General features: G+C 42.7%; 1 protein-coding gene across 2 annotated transcripts in view; it reads right to left on the bottom strand.

Annotated features, from left to right (window-relative positions):
- NELL1 (neural EGFL like 1) overlaps positions 1-24558 on the bottom strand; it is an 879943-nt gene that overhangs the window by 769688 nt on the left and 85697 nt on the right. The gene's annotated exons all lie outside the window — the stretch shown is intronic.

The raw sequence follows: 24558 nt of genomic DNA, 5'->3' as shown, positions 1-24558 counted from the left end.
CAAGAACCTGTTTAAGCTAGAGAGAAAGCTTCCTGCCACCTTATTTGATAACATGATGAGCACTGACCGTGTCGACAGAGTTTTATAGTTGTCTCATTGGAATTTAAATCCTCACAAGATGAAAACAATTTTGACATTGGTGACATGGGCTCTTCAGATCATGGGACCATATAAGGGGGTCCAAGGAATTAGTAATTACACCTTAATGTTCACATCTTCACAGGCACAATTAGAACCTCTACCTTACAGATGAGGACACAGACTCACAATCCAAGCCACCATTCCTTCTTCTGTGCTCCAGCCCCAAAACTCAAGGCTGTTCCTTGGCAATTCCAACATACATCTCTCAGTTTTATAGTTAAACCAGCTGCCAGCAAGCAATACAGCCAGGTCTGAAATTCCAATCTGCTAGACAGGTATGATACTATCCTCTATGTTAAGTATTTAACACATAAAAGCATAACCTCAGCAAATGCTGGTTTTCTCTACCTCCACTCAGCCACAAACTCTCTACAGACCTCCCACTCTGTCCCTCTCTTCTATGCAAACGTCATGTTCACAAAGCATAAGCACATTTAAATTGTATCCATCCAATATCTAGGTTTGCTCCAGCCAAAGCTCTTTCTCCTGTGGAAGGGTTTTATGGTGAGAACTTCTAGGAAAGCCAGCCTCCTTCCATAGCCAGGCTCTGGATAATTTTACTGGAGGGATAATTTCCCCTGACCAGGTCCTCACCGAGAATTGTGCAATAAAAATTTTCCAGTAATTCACACTCACCCAGTGTGACCTCTCTTCTCTTTCTGTTAGTAATAGGAGCTTAGTGGAATACATGGCTTCTCAGAATTAAGGCCACATGCTCCACCTTCCTTGCAACTAGGTGTGGCCTTGTGATCAAGTTCTGGCCACTAGGATGCAAGGAGCACACTCTCCACCTTCTGTTCTCCCTCATGCTGGCTTAGCAAGGGCTGAGGATTGGACTGTCATGAACCATGGGGCAGAGGGTAACAGCCTAGAGACCATGGGGCCAGAATACAGAAGAGCTGAGTGAAGTTCTCACAACCTCTCAACCAACTGTTTACAAACAGTTGCAGGAGAGAAAATTAAGCTTTCCTCTTGTTTAAACCAGTATTATTTTGGTCTTCGTTTCAGCCAACCTATATCCCAAACAGTACAGATTCCCCATGGCAGGTGCAGGGAGTTTCCTGGGGGATTTCCAGGAGTCCTTGGCTTGTCTTCCAACCCTGGTTGAATGGCTGTTTCCACTCTCTGGCCTTTGCAAGAGAGCGCATAAGGCATAGTTAGAAACACCTTGCACCAACACTTCCCCACACTTGTCCACAGAATGCGGTCATTAAAATCACCTAGGGACTTACTTAAAACCAAGATTCTTGGACTAAATTCCCAGGGATTCAGATTAATGAAATATAGAACAATTCTTACATTCTGTAGTTCAAAAGTTCCTCATGTAATTAAAACATTTAACCAGACCTTCTATGGCTTCAAGTCCATGGGGATATGAGGCTGTGTGTAGACAAGGCTTCCTTAGGACCCTTCCCCACATTGCCTGCCCACTGCTTCCCCCACAAGACATTGTATGTTCCTCCCTTTCATGTAGTAGCTCCTTCACACATCTACAGTTCATGTCTCTGGGGCAAAGCTATTCTTCCTAGGTCAAACACCTTAGATGCACCTCCAGCGATCATCTTCCACATTGCAAATTAGATCCACTGTAAGCCTCTTGACTCCACAATGCCTACTTGAAGAGCTCATTCATGGGCGCCTGGGTGGCGCAGTCGGTTAAGCGTCCGACTTCAGCCAGGTCACGATCTCGCGGTCCGTGAGTTCGAGCCCCGCGTCAGGCTCTGGGCTGATGGCTCAGAGCCTGGAGCCTGTTTCCGATTCTGTGTCTCCCTCTCTCTCTGCCCCTCCCCCATTCATGCTCTGTCTCTCTCTGTCCCAAAAATAAATAAAAAAAAAAACGTTGAAAAAAAAAAAAAAATTAAAAAAAAAAAAAAAAAAAAAAGAAGAGCTCATTCATTCACCATGTATTATTACGAGTTCAAACTCTTTGAGCACAGCCAAGAACACAAGACTCCTGACGATGAGACCACCAAAACCTACCAGCATCATCTCCAACCTTTACCTTCCCACCCTGTATTTTTAAGCACTATTCTCCTTTCCTGGAATGCTCTTCCCATCCTGGATATCCAGTAAGTTGAACCCACTCTTAAAGATTCAACCCCAGCATCCAACAAATGACAATAAGTATGGTTAGTCCTCTTGACACTGGTGAACTGTCAAAATCTGGCAGGAAATCGAGCTTCATAATTTTAAATGAATCAATTCACACCTCTCTGAGGGGTTTCACGGTCTACATCTGCAGGCCTCGGGCAGACTTGCCCTTAGGGTGACACTTGACCTAGCAAAAAGTCTATCTCATCTATTCAGTCAACACATTAGGCATTTATGCCATGTCACACCCTTCAAGGGCCTGAGGACAGAAAATGAAGTTACCTTGCTGCTAATGGCTTATAGCTATACTATTTGATTTCACGGGAGTTTGATATCTGTTACTCGAGTGTTCCAGAGTCCTGGCTACACCACTGAATGGAGCCATACTACTGACCTTGACCTTTTCAACTTCTGCATGCCCCCTGGGGTCTTTCTGTTTGGCTTCCAAGCCACTACTTGCCTAAAAATCCAACTTGGATGTGCCCTGACCCCCAGTCTAGCCTTAACTGCAAACTCATCATCTGTTCCTGTCCATTCCTGGCTTGCCTTGGCCACCTGAACCTGAGGAAGCAGGGACCTATTAAGCACTTCAATGCCCTTGGTATAAGCCTTAGACAAGAGCTGTACAGCAGTGCCTATGGTCCACAACACTGTATCGTTTACACGAAATTTTGGCAAGAGATTCTTCTCACAAACAGTAATAATAAAGACATCAGGAGGAAAATTTAGGAGGCAATGGTTAAATTTAGGACCTAGATTGTGATGGTTTCCAGGTATGTATTTGCCTCCAGACTCATGAAGTTGTGTTAAATATGTACAGTTCTTTGTTTGGCAATCAAACCTCAATCAAGTACTTTAAAAAGAGAGGGGGGAGGGGAAGGGAGGGGGGAGGAGGAGCCTGAGTGGCTCAGCCAGTTAAGTGTCTGACTTGAGCTCAGGTCATGATCTTCAGGTTTGTGAGTTCGAGCCCCACGTCTGGCTCTGTGCTAACAGTACTGAATTCCCTCTCTCTCTCTGTCTCTCAAAAATGAACATGAAACAAAACAAAACAAAAAAAAAAAAAAGAGGGAAATTGAAAAGAATTGGACCTAATAGTACTGCCTACCCAGGGGAATGTAGGCTAGAGAGAGGCCCTCAGTTCATCTCCTTGAGGATATTTGAGAGCTTTCTGGTGGCTCATCCTCATTTGCTAAGCAAATGCTCCCCAGTAACATGCAAATGAACAACAGAGCAGCTCTGATAGTCAGATTAAGCAATACGTGAATCACTACAGAACACAGGCCAAGCCTGTTGGTATGTAGGTTACTGCTGCCCTTTTTGAAAATTTAATTACAGTGTTTGAACATTATCTCATTTTGAAGATCTAGCTACCAAGGCTCAATTAAAATTCCAAGTGTCAAAGTGAGAAGCCCCAAGCGGAGATCTCACTTCATCCTGAGTTTTAAATGTATGAAAACAGTTGGACATTTTACAATCATAACAAGTCCTCTTGGAGATGGACATTATTACCCTACAATCAATTCGAGATGTTTTACAGCCCCTCTGCCAGCACGTGAAAGCCCTGTGTACTTCATACGAGAAGCTGGTTCTAAGCTGGTAATACTCACTGCAGAAGAATGAATACGTGCACCCCCCTTCCCCGGCCTCATCACACTCGTACTAGAGCTCCAGCAGGCACCTGATGCACCTGACTGCAGTTTGGGAGCCAGAGACGAGATGCCCAGGGTGAACTCTAAGCAATGACACTAGTCATCTGTACACTACAGGCAGCCAGCGGGAGAGCAGAGTGGAAGGAACAGGACACCATGCCTTGGCCATCATGACCAGAAATACCATGGATCCTTCCCTTCCTCCACCTCCCTCCCCAACCCACACATCCTCAGCCCAGCAACCTCCTCCTTCCAGTCCCAGGTTCCAGTCCAGTCCAATTCCAGCCTCCTCCTCTATAAAGCCTCCCTGGACTTCTCCCTAGAAGAATCAGTGGCTTCCCGTCAGTGTTTCAACAGTTTTTTTTTCCTGATTGATTCTTTTAACAAAATTTGGTTGGGCACCTAGGAGGTGTCAGGCACTGTTCAGGGTGCCTGGGATGCAGGAGCAAACAACTGAAGTTTCTGCAAGTGAGTTGCTTACCTAATGGATGAGAAGGGGGAACAAGTAAACATACACTACCTAAGAGGATGATAAAGTTTATAAAAACACACAGGAGGGTGGTGGGGATGGAGCATGGCAGGGGCAGGGGAGGGGGCTGTTTTAGGTAGAGCTGTCAGAGAAGGCTTCTTAGACAAGATATGAACACCAGGAAGGACAAGTGAATGAAGTGAGAAATGAAGCCTGCAGGACAACGGCGTTCTTAGACATGGGAAATATGTGCAAAAGCCTTGGGACAGAGGCAAGAGGAAGTGGGACCTGTTTGTAAAACATCAGGAAGGCCACTGTGGCTGACCGACCACATACAAAGTGCAAGCAGGGGACAGAGCACATGGAGACTTGTAGCCATCGTCAACTCTTTGGATCTTCTCTTGGAAGCCAAAGGATACAGAGGAAAAGAACAACACGTGTGCTGTAATTACTAATGGGCTCATCCCCCGCAAAAGCCTATCTCAATCTCCCCAGTAACTGAAACAGCATCAGGTTTATAAAAAAAACATTTAAATTTTTTTAATGTTTACTTTTGAGAGAGAGACAGACAGACAGACAGACAGAGTGTGAGCAGGGGACACAGAATCTGAAGCAGGCTCCAGGCTCTGAGTTGTCAGCACAGAGCCCAATGTGGGGCTTGAACCCACCAACTGTAATATCATGACCTGAGCCAAAATCAGCAGCTCAACTGACTAAGCCACCCAGGTGCCCCTAGAAAAGACATTTAAGAACTCTCAGGAGAAGGAAGAGTGCAGAACAAACACCCTGAACTGGCCACGAGCATACACAGGCACACAGCACCAGCTGTCATCTACCCATCCTTCTCAGGACAGGATCAGCCTCATAAGTTCTGCATGTACCCATGGCTACCTTACATCAGGCCTCATTCAGAAACCTCACTGTTCTCCAAGCTCAGAAATAAGCAATTATTTTCATCTCCCCAAAAACAGAGTACCAAGAGTCACTACTAAAAAAGCTTGCTCAAAATTCTTGGTCCATCAAAACAGCATTCAACAGTGTTGTGGAGTTCAAGTTCCACTGCTACTGTAGTCTGGACTGAGAAGTTCATCTCACCTCCAGTAATACCCACTGCAGAGTTTCCTGAACAGTCTTCCTGGAAGGAGCTCAAGGAATTCAGTGGATTAGCTCTTCATCCCTGAGGTACCATCCAGCTATCATACATAACTCTTAGAATCCCCAGGGTACTTTGCAAGATGAAATGTTATTTGGAACCCCTAGGAGTTGCTGTACTTACCATATTTTAGAGCCTTTACTAAAGGAAGTGAAAAAAGATTCCTATAAACTCTCATGGCTTTCCTCAAGTTTAAAGTGTCTGAATTTTTCCACACATTCCACTCATTTCCGAATTCTGGGATCCACACTGGCTTAAAGGAGAATAATTTGATATCAATAAAGCCTGTGGGTTGTGTTTCTCATGGCCTAGACAGCTCAGGAGTGATTTATCTTACCCTCATCTGAAACTAAGAATTTCTAACATCTCATCTGACAGTCTATAAGCAGACAATGCCCCTCTTCTACCTCTTAAACTTGACAGGTGGAGCATGTCCCAGGCACTGCCCTCAGCGCACCATCAAACACTGGTTGGATACGGGACACCTTTGGAGCATTTGAACAGCAGTCTTCTTCAGCAGGCATGTCATTGCCAACCACAGGGAGGTGGAGTGCAAGCATCAATGACTAATGAGACATTTTAACTGGGTTCAACCCCATCAAGCTTCCCTTGGTCTCCACCTGTCAGTTCTGACACCTGACCTATTCCATTATGTTCAGGGTTCTAAGACTCTCCAAGGCTGCCAAACTGCTTCCTTCTATACAGACAGCCCACGGTGGCCTTGAATCAATAATGTACATGTGGTAGTTCCTAGTGTGAGTTAGAATGCAAGTTCAGCCAAAAGATATTAAATACCCCCCCAAAGCACTGTGTGATAAAGTTTGGGAAATGCCACAGTAAGCAACTTTAAGGAACCAATATACTACACTCGTTAAGAAAATGTGCGGAGAAACCAGACACCTAGGTGTGACCCCAGTTCCATCATTTTATTACCTGGGTGACCCTCAACAAAACAAACCAACAATCTCTCATCCATGAAGTAATAACAGTACTATTTTTATCATTTTGTAAGAATTCAAGGATGCATTTGAAGTGCTTAATATAGTGCCTAGTACCTTATTGCATGATTTTAAAGAGCCCTGAATATGCTACTATCATGATTCTCCAAGCAAGAGAGGGAGCGTGTCCTTTTTCCCAAGTTTATGTAATCTCATACCTCTGGTTTTACACGACTATCTTGCAGGCCAGTGGTCCTTGGAACATATTTGGGAGAAGTCCCACACCAGTCAGTGATGTGTGCCCTGAGTCAGGCTGAAACTACAATCTCAACATGTCTAACTCAGCAACACTAATTATTTACATGAAGCAATACCGCAGTTAAGAGGTGAAAAATGATATTTAAGGGCACCCGGGAAGCTCAGTCAATTAAGCACCTGACTTCAGCTCAGGTCATGATCTCACAGTTTGTGAGTTCAAACCCTACATCAAGCTCTGTTCTGAGAGCTCACAGCCTGGAGCCTACTTCAGATTCTGTGTCTCCTTCTCTCTCTGCCCTTCCCACACCTCTGCACATGCAAGCACTCACTCGCTCTATTTCTCTCTCAAAAATAAAAAAAAAACAAACAGGAAGGAAAGGAAAGGAAAGGAAAGGAAAGGAAAGGAAAGGAAAGGAAACGAAAGGAGGAAGGAAGGAAGGAAGGAAGGAAGGAAGGCCGGCAGGCAGGCAGGCAGGCAGACAGACAGGATTATTTAAAGATAACACAGTGGGTCAAAATCCTTAAAGACCCTCCTGGGCCTTATTTCAAATGCTCGCGCCTGGCTTTGTATTCTGGCTCTACTTCTTCTATTTGCAAGATTCTGGACAAATTACTCAACCTCCCTGAACAGCAATTTCCTAATCTCAAAAGGTGAAAAATAATCATCTTGGTGGTGATGGGGATAATGAGATACTGAAGGTCAAACAAGTGGCACACTGTCGGTATCCATTTTCCCCCTTTCACTAGGTCTCAAGACAAGTGGAAATTCAGTCTAAAGGTAGTCACCAGTAAGGGTAATCAGAGGGTAATAGCTGCTAGCCCAAGATTTTCTAAGACAGAAGTCAAAAAGCACCAAAGGACTTCCTGTGTGCTTTTTAAAAGAAGGAATACCGGAAACCTCTACAAGGCGTTCTTACCTCTTGTTGTGTTACCTTGATTCTAAGACACTGAATATACAGATCCAGAAAGAGATTATCCCATCTTCCCAAAGCAGAGAGCCAAGTACCCAGAGTCAAATCAGGAGGAGACAAACGGCCCAGCAATGGTAATTTTCACCATCCCATTTAAACTCCTCACGCAGATCTGTTTTTACAAAGACAATTCTGCTAAAACTCCACTGAGGACTACACAGCCCAGCTTTTCAAGGGCTGTTACTGCATGCTCATTTGTTGGCCTATTCCCAGTTGGTCACTAACACTTCCCAAAGATTCCACGATTTCAGGAACCAAACATGGTCTTCCAAACTCAAAGTTACTCCTCGAGTCAGCCAGAAACTCCTCATCAGACTAGAAGTTTCCAAATCGGACTTCAGACAACGTGGTGACCATGGCCACAGGAAAATGAAATGTCTTTGAGGCGATTTGTAGAAAACAATCTAAGGCAGCTTCACACATAAATCCTGCTTGGAAGGTGTAATACTGTGTGGAACCCATGGAGCTCCCCGCCAGTTCCAGCTCCTTGCTCTTGTAGTTCTTTCTTCCTTTCTCAATTTGAACAGCACCTGTTACAAACCACGAGTCCTCAACTGCCCATCTCCTTTCATTAGCAACAAAGATGCCAGCACGGTAAAGGCATCCTTGCACAGCCACCTATGACCTCTAGCTTGGAAGCCACCATCTCCCCTCAGGAGGTCACTCTTCCATGTTTGGAGGCCCTCACCAGCACCGCAACCCCTACAGAGGGGGCAGCTGCATCTCCATGGCTGCAAGGGCCAGGCAGGTATCTCACAGGCCTCAAGTGAACTAAAAATCACTTTGGGATTTGTGTCTTTTTTTAGCAGTTTATTTTTGAGAGAGAGAAAAAAAGAGACAGACAGACAGACAGACACAATAGAGTGCGCAGGGGAGGGGCAGAGAGGGAGGCAGAGGATCCAAAGCAGGCTCCACGCTGACAGCACAGAGCCTGACGTGGGGCTCCAGCTCACAAACCATGAGATCATGAACGGAGCCCAAGTCAGATACTTAACCAACTGAGCCACCCAAGCGCCCTCTAGTTGTTTTCTTCAAACAAGCGGTCCCTTTCTTTTAATTAAAACATGAGTACAAGAACTTTCTTTTTTTCTTAAGTCTACATTTAAAAAAACAAAAAAACAAAAAAAAACAGCTACCAACACATGGTCTCGCAGTCACATGGAAACAATCAGGACAGCCAGGGGCTGGCAATCCGAAGAACACATGGTCCTGTTTTTCCATGAGAAGCTAGAAAGCTGGATTTTTAGGCCAAATGACCCAATTTTTAAGAGTCAGCCATTAATTCAGAATTTTGAAAAAATTTTTAGTGGAAGAATGTCATAGGGGTCATTATGACGTGAGGCAAATGAAGTCCTTGTGCAAGTCAATTACAGGCCTGCCATTTTGACCTTTATCCTCAAGTCTGTGCTCGTCAACAAATCCTGCAAGGCTACCCTTCAACAGGAGCTTGCCAAGGTCACTGCTGTGGCTCCGTGCAGTTTCTGTCCTAGGGTGTGCACACCAGCCACAACGATCTCCTCGGCGTGTTGCTCCCACATTCCGTATACTCCCCCCATTTCTGGGTCACAACTGTCTTCTTGGGAGGAGACCCTTCACCTGTCAGGGCAGGCTATTACTGGCTGGAATAAGTTGGTTCGGGTCATCTCCAGATGACCTGACAATGGCGCAGGTGGTAAACTGCCAATTCAGTCCTACCAAGCTATGATTATTGGCAACCAATTCAGTCAGTGAAGGGGGCAGATCTAAACAAACAGCACTAGCGGAGTTCATTTATTCAAAGAATTATGGGGGCGCCTGGGTGGCACAGTCGGTTAAGCGTCCGACTTCAGCCAGGTCACGATCTCGCGGTCCGTGAGTTTGAGCCCCGCGTCGGGCTCTGGGCTGATGGCTCAGAGCCTGGAGCCTGTTTCCGATTCTGTGTCTCCCTCTCTCTCTGCCCCTCCCCTGTTCATGCTCTGTCTCTCTCTTTCCCAAAAATAAATAAACGTTAAAAAAAAAAAAAAAAGAATTATGTGATTGCAGCTTCAAATTATGAAGTCATTTTGATTTCCAAGCAACAGTTCTCATGGATGGGTAAATTTTCTCGGCATATGGTTGGTGGTCAGTAAGTGATTTGGGACCTGAAATTATATGGCCTATATAAATATCACACCTGGTCATTTATGAAGCACTCATATACTGAAATTGTCAAGTCAGCTATTACTGTTAGCATCTCCTCAACTAGAACCCCTCACTTTCCTCACCTTCAATTTACAAAGCTCCATACACACCATCAGTCTATCCCTTGAGCACAGCAGGCTGGATCTTGCTGCAGGACCACTGTACTTCCAGTCTCTTCTACCTAGGACACTCCTCTGATGTACTCATCATCGGCCCTTTCCTGGATTCAGTGTAAGTGTCTGATCCTCACGGAACCTTCTCTGGCAGTCTCCCTTCTCCACTGACCTGTCACTCATCCCTTGTCTGTTCTAGCTTCCTCCTTGACATTTGTCATTAGGTTTAATTTTGCCCACATTTATCTGACTTGCCCCACTAAACGCAAGCTTCCCGAAGACAAGTCACTTGCATATCGTCTTCACCACTGCAGAGTCCAATGCTCCTGCCACAGATTATTGTGTAACACGGCTAAGTAATTGATGAATAATGAATTCCCATGTAACAGGTAAGTAAGCTGAGGTACAGGGAGGGGCCTGACCCAGAGCTCTTGGGTATTCACGGTCAGAACAGAGACTTGAGCTCATGTCTTCTAACTGTAGGCCCAGCAACCATGCCATGGCATCACCCACATCAATGGATTCACAGTCTGGAGTGCCTTCCACCCAGAACTCAGCAAGTCACAGGATTAAATCTTTCATCTGTGAAGAGGCTTATCTGTCCATGTTTCTCTCCACAGAACCAAATGAATACATATTACCCAGACATGCAAGTGTTTTACAACTACTAATTCCAAGGAAAGTCAAAGACAATAGTTCCAATTCTCTAGAATTCCAATGAACTTAAGTGATTTTATGCATAAATATTAATGAAATTGTGACTTTTTTACTAAAAAAAAGTAAAGGTTAATGGCTTCATTTGCTGTTTTTCCATTTCTCAGACACCAGGCAATCCAAAATCTAATATGCATACATACAAGCATGAGCAATTTGCCCAAAACATTATACTCTATTGCTATGATACTTCCACTCTTCAATTAAGGTCAAAAGTCATCTGAACAGCTTCATTTCTTCCGTCAAAGACTTAAATTTTACTTAATTAGTGTGTTCCTGAAAAACCTTATTTCCCTGACGTGAGATCCTTCCACTCATTTTCATTTTGGTCTGAAAATTACTACTTGCTAACGCATACTACAGCCTTGAAACTGTCCCTGGAAGCAGTGTCTCCACTCTGCTGAGTGTAAAGGTAAAAAGGATAAAAACCCAGATTCCAGGTGTCTTGTCTCCTAGCATTTGGAAGAATCTCTAGATTAGTATTTTCATTTTAGCTGTTTCCTCCAAGGAGCCACCTCCATCTAAAAGCAAGTGATCCCATTTATCAGAGACTATTTCCCATGCTTTATTACCCTTTTTAGCTTTTTTAGGATTTAAGCTTATTTATTTATCAAGAGAGCGAGAGAGAGTGAGAGCGAGCAAGAGAGAGTGAGAGCGAGCAAGAGAGAGCAAGAGAGAGCAAGAGAGAGCAAGAGAGAGCAAGAGAGAGCAAGAGAGAGCAAGAGAGAGCAAGAGAGAGCAAGAGCGCTGGCAGGGGATGAGCAGAGAGAGAAGGAGAGAGAATTCCAAGCAGGCTCTGCACTTCCAGCACAGAGCCCAACCTGGGGCTTAATCCCACAAACCGTGAGATCATGACCTAAGCCAAAACGTGAGTTGGAAGCTTAAATGGCAGAACAACCCAGGTACCCTGCTTTTCTAGATTTTTAACTTTTTCAACTGAAAACTAGAACAAATTCAAGGAACTATGTCATGTGACATGAACACAGGGATAAAACAAGACCTGCACCCTCCTTCCCTTCCTGCTTAGGACAAAGAATTCCCTATAGCCTGAGCTAGAACCGTTGGTATCACCCTTGACTCCTCCCTGTCTGGCCCCCAACATCCCACATTGAACAACAACCAGTTCACTCTACCTATTATCTCTGAATCCACTCCCCTCTATCTACAACACCATTATCTGACCTAGTCTAGAACCCTTCCTCTTGGTTAAAACCTAGGCTCTTCACAGCTGCAGCCACCTCCTACTGGCCCTCTGGCTCCAGTCTTGTCCTCTCCAGCTGCCTCCACCAAGCAGCCAGTGTGATTCTTCAGAAACAAATCATGCCCACCTACACTTAAATCCCTTCCATGGCTCCCAGTTGCTTCAAGAAGAAACACCAAACCCTTTTAACTGCCTAAAAGCCATTCATCATCTGGCTTCTTGCCTGACTCTCCAGGTTCCCTTCTTTCCACACCTTGCTCCTTCTGCCCTACCTATGCTCTCCCCACCCTCCATTAACATGGCATTTCCTTCAGTTCTTTGAAGGCACCGTGATCTCCCCCATCTCTTGCCCCTTCACTCATGCCCCATCCTGAACCCTCTCCCTCCCTCTCGTCTTCTAGATGGGTTTCTACTTATTTTGCCTGTGCCTCTCAGTGGGCAATAGAAGGCACCCCACACACTGATCCCTGAGTCCTCTCGTCAGAGGACTAACTATACATTTTGGGGTTTGACTATCTTCATCACTGTGTGCCTCACAATTGTAGCCCAGCATGTAGCACCACACAACAGTATTTGCAGAGTTTCCATTAACATTTCCTGGATGTTGAAAAGGGAGCTTACAGTCTAACCCAAGCATAGTCCTAAATCCAAGGCCTCTCCATTGTGTTTGGAATGTGGAGATTTGTCAGTAATACTTCCAAAGCAGCATGGCTAGATCTTGCTTAGGGCAAGATTCCAATGTGAAGGTTGTTCCCTACCTTCCCAAATGCAAGCCACATAACAACTGAAAACAGCTACTTCTTAAATACACCTTTACACTGGATTCTCCTTGAGGAAAGAGTTAAACTTTCAAGTTTACATAAAAAGTTCAATTACTGGAAATGTACTTTTAATTGTCCCAGGCCAAAGTCCTCTTGGGCTGGCTTCACCAAACCATGTAACACTCTTTTAGACGGTCCTCCCCCCACCTCCTATCCTCCGTTCTGCCAATTCAATTATCTGAGAGTACAAAATAACTTAAATATTAGCTGAAATCATTCATAATTAAGACGGCAAACCCACTCAGAAATTACAGAATGCATTCCAGGAGAACAACCCATTACTCTGGATTATAACAACCTCCTGAGGTGAAAACCTAAGCCCTATTTCGAATGGTCAGGAAGTCCCAATACCTACCTTTTTTCCTTCTGAAGTGTTTGGGGGAAGAACTAGCAGATATGAAAAGCAGCCATGAAGAGAGGAAGGAGAATGACACTTGTGTAGGGCCTTGATAGGAGACGTGAGGGGAACCATTAACTCCAGCACTCCTGTTGGCCTCTCGAGGACTCCATGGCATAGTAATGGATACCTTCACTTTACACAAAAGGGTACTGAGGCAAATTAATTCCTAAAGCTCACAGATCTGGTAATTGATAGAGCCAGGAGTTGAACCCAGGTCTATCCGGCACCAAAGTGGAAAGTTGTTTCCACCACAATAACTCCAGAAACTAAAGGGTATCTTTTGAAATATAAAGTTTCATTCGATAAGAAAGAAAGGCCCTCTTAGGAAACCAAAAATGTCCTCTTAATCTTCTCACAGAAGTGTTCCACAGAAAGCTTTTTCTCAGACCCCTTGCTTTCAGCTTCCTAATTATGCTCAGACTTAATTTTATCTGTAATTTAGGAATAAAATAGAAAAACAGAAGATTTACCATTTTATCTTATAGATTTGCGTACACTGGCAGAACATTCAATTAGATTTAATCTATGTTAATTAAGCTTTCCATTTTAGCAAAGCTCTGTATTAACCCACTTGAATCAGGAAAAATAAACTTTAAATCTGCAATGATATTAAGAGTTCAGGAAGACAAATTCATCTTTGTTGCTCTTCCAATGTGCTCTATTGGTACTTTAAAAAAAATTCATGAAATTTGAAATACAGATTAGAATTAATAATGGAGTGCCCATTACTTGAAAGGATACTTCAACTGCTACCTGCAGGTACATTTTCAATCGTCCCTATATCTAAGTTTTCCATTTCATTTCATCTACTCACTTAAGATCTTCATGGGAACTCAACTGGCTCAGTTACCTAGGGAGTTTCCAAATATTGCTGTGCCAAGAAGTTCACTCCTGGTTTAAGGCATCAAAATCTCCCAGATGATCCACCTCTGACTGCTGGATCCCCATCGGGTGAGAGAGATGTCTGCCTTTGGCTAGAAAAGAATTCAGCACTGAAAGAACTCTTCTGCCATTAATTCAATAATGGCCTTGCCTTAGAGTAGCCAGAAGCCTAGTAGAAATTGGAAACCATGATTCCCAGAACAGTAAATGCAGTTTCTCTGGCCCCCGGCTTTGGAAAAGGCAATTGGATGATTACTTCCCATGGAGCACATGATGACTGAGGAGAGTGTTCAGATCCAGTATGCTGTTCCCCCATTGTGCTTCATCAGCAAAGGGAACTTTTGACTGAAAATTGAATGCTACCAGAAGGTTTGGGTGATAGACATCATTTTCCTTTAACCACTGAACTAAAAAAAATTAACTGTATGTTTATCTGCCCTCTCCTCAGCATCCTGCTTTCCCTCAGTATCAAAATTCCACTTCAATGCCACAATCCTCATGGCTTTTGGGCAGGTCCTGTTAGGTACCAAGAACTATGCTTGATGTTTTACAAAAATACCTCTAATCCTCACAAAAAATTCCAAGATATTATTCATTGGAGTCTCCAGATATCAACACCTTTGCCCTTTTCACTGTCTTCTACAGTATGTAGTCTATCCAAGGCAATATCTGTGCCTGGGAAAATATATTCCATGTGAACCTCTGAAACTGGTCATGAAATTTAAGCAACCCTAACCAGGGATGGAGAAAACAAATTGTTGATATAGTCGGTGTTTATTAAGTACATACTATGTACATAAAAGTACTACATGTTTAAAAAAAAAAACCCTGTGATACAATCTCTCACCTACACTACTTTCCTAATTTGGGCACAGACTAAACTGGAAACATCCCAAACAATCAAGACCAAGACTGCCTAGTTATTCCAATACCCATGTTCTCTCATCTTTGGCACAATTCTAGACCAAATTTCCCAGTACTAGCCAATGAGATGTGGTACAGTTCATGCCTGACCTTTCCAGGCCTGACCCTTAAGCCCACCAAAGGAGAACAGGACAAAATTCTAATCATAGAAAGCGATTGGTCTACATCTCTCAGGTCATAGTTCAAGTGGCAAATAAGTACACAAGTGGCAAATTCAATAACACGACTGGGAAGTGTTACATATGAAGTTTTATCTGTATGTATCGATACTCACACAAAGACTACCCATTTATTTAAATGTGCCACCAAAAACATATTTAATATGTACAAGTCACCAGAAAAAAATTCAGCGATCTCAAATCTATAAATGTTACAGCACTTTTTTTTTCTTCAATAAAACTAGAAGTCACACATTAAAAATTTCAAAGTGATTAAACACTTAAACATTCCATCTTGGGTCAAAGAGGAAGTCAAGCTGAGATTAAGAACTACAGAAAAATACAGAAAAGGAGAACTATAGCAACGTCAATGAGCTACATTCATAATAATACTCACAAGAAAACATGAAGCCTTCAGTGATTTTACTAAATACTGAGAACATCCAAGCAGCTACTAAAAATACACAAAGTGATCAAAAAGGAGGCAAGAAGCAGAAATCAGTGGATTTTAAAATGAAAAAGACTTAACCAATAAAAGAGCAGTTTCATTAGAAAGGCCAATAAATTACACAACCCCATGATAACCCTGTCCAAAAAGGAAATACAGGTATTTCCCATTACAAATATAAAAAGAATATGATGTCCAACTATTTGCCCCCCAAAGACACAGCTCGATGAAATGATTTTGACAAAATGTAAGTTGGCCAATAAGAGCTTAAAATTATCTAAAATACCATAAGAGAAATGGAAAATGAACATTTTAGTAATGAAAGATTTCCTAGCCTCCACAAAAAACAAGTATCAGCCCATATCCTTTTCAGGTCAATTCTACCAGAAACATTTATAGAAGAAGTATTACCAGTAAACTTAAAGTCCAGAGAGGAATTCAAAAAGCCTCAAATTAACACACACAAATCTACTATCTCACTTATTAATGAGTTCCTAAGTGTGTAATGAATATCCTGTCAAGTGTTCAAGACCATGCCTCTTTTATCAGTGCTTGAATACTAGTTACTACTATTAGTGTTACTACTGTTTTTAATATTGTTGCAAAAATCCCAAAGACAACATTAATAGATGTATTTAAGGATTTTCCCCAGGAAGAGTTCAACATTATGGACTCTAATGTGATTCTGTTACTTTCATGTTTTTCTCCCTTTCATAATCTCAAAAGGTACACTGAAGAGGTATTTAATAAAATGTAACCACTATTCATTTTTTGGCCTTTCAGTGTATCGGAAATAAAGTTAAATTTCCTTCACACAGGACTACATATATATACATACCTATATTCTTAGATGTAGGATAGATTGTTTAATATAAGGTCTGGTAGTTTCTGATCAGATTAGGTACATATTAAAGACAGGATTATCAGCAGTCTTCCTGTCTTTTGCAAGGACCTTTAATCTGTTTTTTATTCATCACAATTATAGAGATTCAAGAAAATGGGACACAAATGGAATAGCTGATAAAAATACTGGAATTGGAGAGACCTTTTCAAAATACAAAATTGTATCCTTCAATCAAAGAGGATCATCTTTAAAAAAAAAAAAAAAACTAAAACTCAAATGCCTGGCACATAGTACACAATCAGCAAGTGTTGGCTTACAAGGGGGAAAAAAAAAACAAAACCACTGCACATAGCTTAAAGTCAGGTAAAGATTCAATGCCAAAACTAGACAAAGGCATCAAAAGAAAACTATAGACCTGTAGCTCTTATGAATATTGATATAAGAATTCTCAACAATATACTCTTAAGTCCAGGAATATAGAAAAAGGATTATACAACATGACTAAGTGGGATTTATCCCAGAAATGCAAGCTTAGTGTAACATCCAAAATTCAATTAGTATAATACACCACATCAATAAGGAACAGAATAAAAGCATGATCATCTCCATAAATGCAGAAATAGCACTTGAAAAACTACCCTTTCATGATGAAAAACAAAAACAAAACAATAAAACAAAAAGGAAAAAATTTTAAAAAACCACTCCACAAACTAGGAATGGAAAGGAACTTCAGCCTGGTTAACAGCATCTAATACACAGCTAACATCAAAAATGAAACATGGAAAAGCTTTCAAGACTATCCGTTCTTACCACTTCTATTCAACATTGTACTCCAAGTTCTAGACAAGCCAATTATGCAAGAAAATAAGAGGCAACCAGACAGATACAGTTTTACTTCTTTCTGTCCAATTTGCAGATGACAAGATCTTACATGTAATAATTAAGAGAAATCCACTAAAAACTAATCAAATTAGTGAGGTTAGCAAGCCTGCAGGATAGAAGTTCAACATGCAAATATCAAGTACATTTCTATAAAGTAGCCATGAGCCAAATGAGATTATGAAAATAATTCCTTTTATCGTATAATTTTTTATGCCATTATAATTCAAATAATAAACAAAACCCATGCAAAACTTATACTCTGAAAGCAAAAAACATTGTTTAAAAAATAGAGAAGACCTAAATAGAAAGACAGTCCAGGGGCGCCTGGGTGGCTCAGTTGGTTAAGCGTCCGACTGCAGCCCGGGTCACGATCTCACCATCTGTGAGTTCGAGCCCCGCGTCAGGCTCTGGGCTGATGGCTCAGAGCCTGGAGCCTGCTTCCGATTCTGTGTCTCCCTCTCTCTCTGCCCCTCCCCTGTTCATGCTCTGTCTCTGTCTCAAAAATAAATAAACGTTAAAAAAAAAAAAAAAGACAGTCCAGGTCTGGAGATAATTTATTATTACTAAAATGGCAATAATCCCTACATCAATTTATAGATTGAACATAATCCCTTTGAAAATCCAGCTCACATCTTTACAGACATTAAAAAGGCAGCATTATCTACAACAGCCAAACTATGGGAAGAGCCCATAACTGATGAATGGATACAGATGATGTGTTATATGTACACAATGGAACATTACTCAGCCACAAAAAAGAATAAAATTTTGCCATTTGCACCAGTGTGGATGGAGCTAGAGTATTAAGCTAAGCAAAATAAGTCAGTCAGAGAAAGACTCTATCATTTCACTCACATGTAGAATTTAAAAAACAAATGAGCACAGGAAAGGAGGAGGGGAAGAGAAAGAGAGAGAGATAAAAGAAACAGACTCTTAACTATAAAGAACGAACTGATGGTTACCAGAAGGGAGCGAGGGTATGGGTTAAAAGGTATGGGGATTAAGGAAGGCACTTGTGATGAGCACCAAGTGTTGCAGGTATTGAATCACTACATTGTACACCTGAAACTGTTAACAGGAGTTTAAATAAAAGTTAAAAAAAAAAAAAGTTGGTCCTAAACTCATTTAGGAATTCAAGGACTGGAGCATCCAAAACAACCTTGAAAAACAAAGTTGGAGGGCTCACATTTCTTAATATCAAAACTTACTAGAAAGTTACAATCATCAAAATAGTACCAGCAGAAGGACACTTATCAATGGAATAGAATTCAGAGTCCAGAAATAAATCTCCCCATTTATAATCAATTGATATTTGATTTTTGATCTTTGACAAGGGAGCCAAGATAATTCACTGGGGAAAAAAATACTCCATATATGGTGCTGGAACAACTGGTTATCCACTTGCAAAAAGATGAAGTTGGACTGCTACTTCACACCAGACAGACAAAAATAAGTTATAATCTATCCAAAGCATAAGGAGCTAACCTTACAAAATTTTTAAATAAATTCTATAAGTCTCTTTTTTTAATATTTTTAAGAGAGAGAGAGAGAGCACGCATGCGAGCAGCAGAGGGGCAGAGAGAAAGAGAGGGAGACACAGAATCTGAGCTGTTCGAACTCAGCTGTCAGCACACAGCCCCATGCAGGGCTTGAACTCATGAACTGTAAGATCATGACCTGAGCCAAAGTCGGATGCTTAACCGACTGAGCCACACAGGCATCCCAATCCTAGAAGTTTTAATAGCCTCATATGAAGAATGGCTTCTCGGAACAAAAGCAACAGCAACAAAAACAACAATAACAAAAAAACAGATATACTGGACATCCAATGTAAAAACTTACGGTTTCCAGGAAGTAAGACAATCCACAAAGTTGGAAAAAGCTAAGTCAGGTTTCTGAGAAAGGGACTTGGATCTCTGAGTATTACAAATGATAAGACAACCCAATTAAAACAGGCAAATGACCTTAATAGTTATTTCTCCGAAGAAGATATATAAGCAGCCAGTAAAACATGAAGACACTCAACATCATTTGCCATCAGGAAATAGAACTCAAAACCACAGTGAGGGGTCATATCACACCTATTAGGATGGCAACATCAAAGAGAAAGACAGTTAACTAGTAAGGATATAAAAAAAAAAAAAAAAAAAAGAACTGGGACTCTCTTACACTGCTGGTGGGAATGTGAAATGGTACAGGTACTTTGGAAAACAGATTGGCAATTTAGCAGTTAAACACGGATACCACTTGACTCAGCCATTCTACCTCTAGTTATACACCCAAGAGAATACAAACATATGTCCACAAAAAAAAAACCTGTACAGAAAACTTCACAGAATTATTATAACCACCAAAAACTGGAAAAAAAAAATCAATGTCCAATTGACAAATAAAACATGGTATATCCAAACAATGCAATATTCTACAATTCAAAAAAAATTAATACTGACACACACTATCACCATGAAAGAACCCTGAAAACATCCTAAATGAAACCCAGTCACAAACACCCTATGTCGTAGGATTCCATTTATATGAAATGGCCAAAATAGGCAAATCCACAGAGCTAGCAAATAGAGGAGTGTTTGCCTAAGGCTGGGTTACTAATAGGGAGACTCGTGAGCGACAGCTTAAAGGGTGAGATTTCTCTTGGAGGTAATGGAAATTTGTAAAAGATTGCATTGAATGCACAACTCTGAATATACTAAAACAAAAAAACAAAAAACAAAAAAAACTGAGACATAAAATTTTTTTAATTTATCTAGAAATCTAAGTGCCCATATCCCAATTGTTGCAAATATTTATTTAATTCATCTGGATCATGAATGATTCAATGCGGATCACGTGATTAAGAACTATAAAAAGAACCCAGGGAGTCTCGCTTTCCAGTCTGTCAGATCCCTGACAGATTCCAATTTATTTTTCCAATCTGCCAGGTCCCTAAACCCCCTGCTATGAACCAAAAACCTCAAAATCTTGGTCATCATTTACACCTGGTCAGATATCCATGACAAATGTCTCCAAGACAATTTGCTCCTCTAGACACAGTTATCCTGGTAAACAATAAGAAACCTGAAAAATGATTGAAAATTCTCTATTACAGATGGGAACACTGCTGGCTTCAAATTGCCTAATTCCTAAAAATATACTATCGTATGTTCCTCTTCCATACCACAGATCTCCTTAACTGGATGAATATCTCTTTAAGGGTGGAAACCAGGTCTTCTTTATTACCCATAACCAGTATATTACAGATTCAGTGAATTCTCTCTTTTTTATGTTTGTTTATTTATTTGGGGGTGTGGGGAGAATGCGAGCAGGGGAGAGGCAAAGAGAGAATCCCAAGATGGCTCCATGCTGTCAGCGCACAGCCCGATACAGGGGTCAATGACACAGGCCTCGATCTTACATACCATTCGATCATGCCCTGAGCCAAAATCAAGAGCCAAATTCTTAACTGACTGAGACATCCAGGTGCCCCAATTCAGCCCATTGGTTTTTTTTTAATTATTATTTTTAATATTTATTTATTTTTGAGACACAGAAACAGAGTACAAGCAGGGGGCAGGTTGGGGAGTAGAGAGAGACAGAGAGTGAGACACAGAATCTGAGGCAGGCTTCAGGCTCTGAGCTGTCAGCACAGAGCCCGATGCAGGGCTCGAACCCATGGACCATGAGATCATGATCTGAGCCAAAGTCAGATGCTTATCCAACTGAGCCATCCAGGCACCCCTCCAATTCTTTATACTTTGCCTTGATTAGACCAAACATGGAAGAAGGCACCACAGAACTCCAAAGGTGGGGGGAATGTTCTATATCTGCATGTTTATTGTTTTTCAGTCAAGACCTGAGGTTTTCCTAGTACAATGAAAAATGATCAGATGATTCTCTATTCAATGATCCTCAGGTTCTATTAGAAACCTGCTAGGGAAGAGAAGGTGGCATGAGAGGACTCTGTGGCAACACAAGTTTTTGGATTTGGGTTTTTTTTTTTAAACCTTTACTAAAAGGAGTTCTGTTTTTTAAAAGATTTCAGGGGCACCTGGGTGGATCAGTCAGTTGAGTGTCCGACTTCAGCTCAGATCATGATCTCGCAGTCCGTGGATTCGAGCCCCGCATCGGGCTCTGTGCTGACCGCTCAGAGCCTGGAGCCTGTTTCAGATTCTATGTCTCCCTCTCTCTGACCCTCCCCTGTTCATGCTCTGTCTCTCTCTGTCTCAAAAATAAATAAATGTTAAAAAAAAAAAAAAATTTTTAAGATTTCAAAAGAGGGGCACCCTGGGTGGCTCAGTTGGTTGAGCGTCCAACTTTGGCTCAGGTCATGATCTCACAGCTTGTGAGTTCAAGCCCCACATCAGGCTCTGTGCTGACAGCTCAGAGCCTGGAGCCTGCTTCGGATTCTGTGTCTCCCTCTCTCTCTGCCCCTAACCCACTCGCATTCTGTCTCCATCTCTCTCAAAAATAAATAAACATTAAAAAAAATTTTTTTTTGAAGATTTCAGGAGAAAAACCCTGAAAGTAGCTTTAAATTTTTTGCTTAGACAAGAAGAAATGTGTATTTATTAGGAGCAGGCCACTTCACGTGCACAATCATCTTTCACCTTACAACAACCTGCAAAGTAGATGACCACCTGCCTTTTTCTGACCAGGAAACTAAGCTGAGACATGAAACAGTGCAGAAGAGCCTGAACCTCCAGTCTCCATCACTCCAACTCTGAGGTCTGCTCTTTCTACAACGGTTGGCCATTCCACTTCCTTCTCGCCTGTCTTTGGGAAGTTCCCCCGTCTGCTTTAATTGAGAATAAAGACTCTACATTCCACTCTCAGACACTTAGATGGCCCTCATACTGAGGCAGCCCTCACCCCCAACTCCACTACATTGCCCCAATGGAACAAGCATGTCACCCTTTCATGTCTGTGAAGCCGACACTGGCTTGACGCCTCCACCTTTGAGTGACAAGAACCTATACTTCCTCCTAATCTACACCACACTTGGCCTCGAAGCCATACCTCCTCTCCAACACATGCTACCTCTCTTTCTCTGGGCCGACCCACAAACAGCCAATTTATTAAGCTGACAACATCCCTTCAGAAGAAGGAGCAGGGTCCATCACATCCCTTTGAGGCTGAGATCGAACTCAACGATTGAAAAGAGAACTTTTGGTCCTCACCTCTGCTGCAGATGTACATGGAGACCCTCTGCTCCAGCAAAATTGGTCCATTCCCTGCACCTCTCCACCCTGCCCCCAAAAGTTCCATTTTCCTGCATTTCTCCTGTAGCTGCCCACACCGTTCTTCCTGTTTAATACATCCTTCTGTTTCCCCGACCTGCCAGAATTCTGGCCCTTCCCAGAGCCATCACTCTGTGTGACCTTCCCGAGCCACCGACCTAATGTATTAAAAGTCTTTATGCAGTTTTTGGCTCAGTTTTACTGCTACTAGATAGGTCAACCTAAATAGGTAAAGGAAGGTTTATCGGAACTCAGGTTCCCCAGAAGCAGACTCTGACACATGAATTTGGGAGCAAGTGATTTCAGCACTTCAAGGAAATGCTCCCAGGAGAGGAGGGGAAGGACAGAAGGAGCAGACAGGGAAGCCTCAACCTACCTCCATTCCAGGTAGCACTTGAGGATTCAAACGTCAGAAATGGTCTGGCCTTAAGGCCTCCAAAGCAAGGGAACAAGGCTTCCAACGCCTACACTCTGTCAATCATAGACTACAGGCTGCCTGGGGGATAAATGAACTCCCAGACGCTTCTGTTCTCTGTGTAGTGGCTACAGAGGCCAACAGGCAGTGCTCTGAGGAAAGTTAGGTGCCAGCCTTCAGAAGCAAAGCCCATAAAAACCAGGCAGAGGGCACAGAGAACCTACAAGAGATCTGAGGGGAGGGTACCTACCATGTCTGCTGCAAGGTAGGTAGGGCCAGCTTCACAGCATGTGACCAGTGGGTTGCACAAGATCCTACACTCTGAAGGGTTCCACTGTGCCATCACCATCTGGAAATTCTTGGTAACTTTGCCTTTGACTTTGTGTTTTGTAAATCAAGTCCCAAGAGAGGATGGAACACTCAATGGGCTGGGAGCTTCTGTTCCTGGGAAGCTCCACCTCCCACCTCCCTGGACAGGTTCTCAGTCACAGGCTTCACTGTTCCCTGGTATCCAAGCCCACGGGTACACGTAGGCTGTGGACTACTAAAGTTAGTATTAAAAACTAAAATTGGCCAGGAGGCTCAAATTCAAGATGGTGCCACAGGAAGATCCTGAATTCAATTCTTCCCACAGACATGCGGAGTCTACAGCTACTTATGCAACAATTTCTTCTGGAAAAAAACCGAAGTCCAGCCGAGCTCAGTGAGCAAATAAGGAAAAAAGCATCCACATGGAAGCAGGTAGGACAGGCTGGGGCACAACCTCACTATAAACCCTACCCTTGGCATGGAGACCCACAATCAGGAGGGAACTCAAAACCCAGAGCTTCTACCGTAGGGGCTAAGGGTTTGAACTCCACATTGGGAAGCCTGGCTTTTGAGACCTGTACTTCTGAGACAAGCCCCCACGTCCACAAGCCCCCAAAGCTGTTATGATCTGAGAAACTGCTCTTGAAGGGCTCCTGCACTCAGACTCATGAGGTCGGGGCCCAGCTCAGAGGCAGCTGATCTGCCCAGACTTTGAGGAAAAGCAGCTCATTCGCGTATTGAAGCATTGCCCTGAGGGGCTGGCATCTAATTTAACACATCCAGGAGCCTGTGGGAATACTCTCCAGGATCACGACTAGGGGGTGCCATCGTCACGCTCCTCCTCTGCTGTGCTCCAGCCAGCGAGTGCCGCCTCACACCTCCCTCTGCCACATTCCTGAGCACCACCCTCTCCCAGAAGGGAGCTTTTACACTCATCTGGTGCCTGAGTTTTTTTTGTGGCCGCTGCTCAGGGGACACTACTTGATCACCTGGTTCTAAAACCCACAGGAAGTTTGCATTCCCAGGTCCCAGGGGACTTAAACAATGGGAGAGAGGTCTGGGCAGACGGTAATACGCTGCCAAGTCTCTCTGTAAAAGAGGCCCATTTGTTTGCCCAGGTGCTTTGGCCTGGCGGCGGGCTTCTGGATTGGCACACTTTAGAGACCTATGGAGGAGGCCTTCAGAGAGTGGAGGCTGATGGACAGTCTTTGCCCTCTCCTTGGCTACAACTCACCGATCTCTCTCAGGAAGCTTCTATACTTGTCTTAGATTATCATTACTTTAAACTCCTAAAACAGAATCCTCTTTCCTCAAACTTAAAACCCTTATATGGTTCCCACTATCTATAGAGACTTTAGTCCAAATTTTCAACATGGCCTCAAAGCT

This window comes from Leopardus geoffroyi, chromosome D1 (genome assembly GCF_018350155.1).
Source record: "Leopardus geoffroyi isolate Oge1 chromosome D1, O.geoffroyi_Oge1_pat1.0, whole genome shotgun sequence".
Lineage (NCBI taxonomy): Eukaryota > Metazoa > Chordata > Mammalia > Carnivora > Felidae > Leopardus > Leopardus geoffroyi.
This window is presented reverse-complemented; position numbering and strand designations above follow the sequence as displayed.